Source organism: Balaenoptera acutorostrata, chromosome 8, assembly GCF_949987535.1.
Source record: "Balaenoptera acutorostrata chromosome 8, mBalAcu1.1, whole genome shotgun sequence".
Classification (NCBI taxonomy): Eukaryota; Metazoa; Chordata; class Mammalia; order Artiodactyla; family Balaenopteridae; genus Balaenoptera; species Balaenoptera acutorostrata.
This window is the reverse complement of record NC_080071.1, coordinates 46,165,441-46,166,527: the sequence shown is the minus strand read 5'-3', so window position 1 is coordinate 46,166,527 and position 1,087 is coordinate 46,165,441. Positions and strand designations below refer to the sequence as shown.

General features: G+C 37.6%; 1 non-coding gene across 1 annotated transcript; it reads right to left on the bottom strand.

Annotated features, from left to right (window-relative positions):
* Positions 1-667: 667 nt before the first annotated feature.
* On the bottom strand, positions 668-740 carry TRNAG-CCC (transfer RNA glycine (anticodon CCC)). The gene has a single exon. It is a non-coding gene; the product is annotated as a tRNA-Gly (tRNA).
* Between the last annotated feature and the right edge of the window lie 347 nt (positions 741-1,087).

The following is a 1,087-nucleotide window of genomic DNA, read 5'->3' as shown; positions in this document are numbered from 1 at the left end:
AAACCATGGCAATGCAGTATCCAATTTTGTTTGACAGGATTCTGGTTAGCAAACCACATGTGGTGTGTTTTTGTTTTGTTCTGTAGCTGTTTCCATTGTGTTGTGTAATTCATCACAAGGATTTTGAGAATGGAAAATGTCACAAACCAAATATACAAAATTAATGAGTAGTTTACTCCATTGCAAGGGGCAGGTAGTGAACAGTCAGGCAGAACAAAAGCAACAAGAATCCCAGGACATAAAGCTGTTTCACCTAATGAAGTTCATGTTTCTGTGTGTGATATGAAGTTCTCAGGGCACTGATAGCCATCTTGCTTAATTTTTAAATCTCTGAAAATCATAAATGATTATTCTTGCATTCTCTTTACATGCCTTATCAATTAAGTCTAATCACATGTTTAAAGCAACTAAGAAAAACAGTTGCATACACAGCTATTAGTATTTTCAGAGCAATTTTAGAATGAACTTGTTACTAGCACCCAGATTCATTTCTTTTTTAAAAAAAAAAAAATTTATTTATTTATTTTATTTGGCTGCACCGGGTCTTAATTGTGGCTTGTAGGATCTTTTTTTAGTTTCAGCATGAGGGATCTTTAGTTGCGTCATGCCAGATCTTTAGTTGCAGCATGTGGGATCTTTTTTTGTAGTTGCGACATGTGGGATCTAGTTCCCTGACCAGGGATTGAACCCAGGGCCCCTGCATTGGGAGTGCAGAGTCTTAACCACTGGACCACCAGGGAAGTCCCCAGATTCATTTCTAATGAGTCCTGTGTTCCTGTGGCAATGTATAAAATGTGGCATCAGGTTTGTTACACTTATGAGCCAGTGGTGTTATGATTATGTTTGCAAAAAGTGAGTTATGGATGTCTCTTACCTAGCTCATTTTGACCGAAACATACAAACAAAAGGAGAGAAATAATAACCAGAGACCCTTGAACTCCAAACTCCCGCTTCTTCACTAACTGCAACATTTTATAATTCTCTCCCAGTTACATCACCCTTCCATTACGAAGACAACTATGTTTTTTTTCCAAGATAAAGTCAGCTTACCTCTGAGTTCTCTACTTCAAGTTCAGAAGGGTTTGCA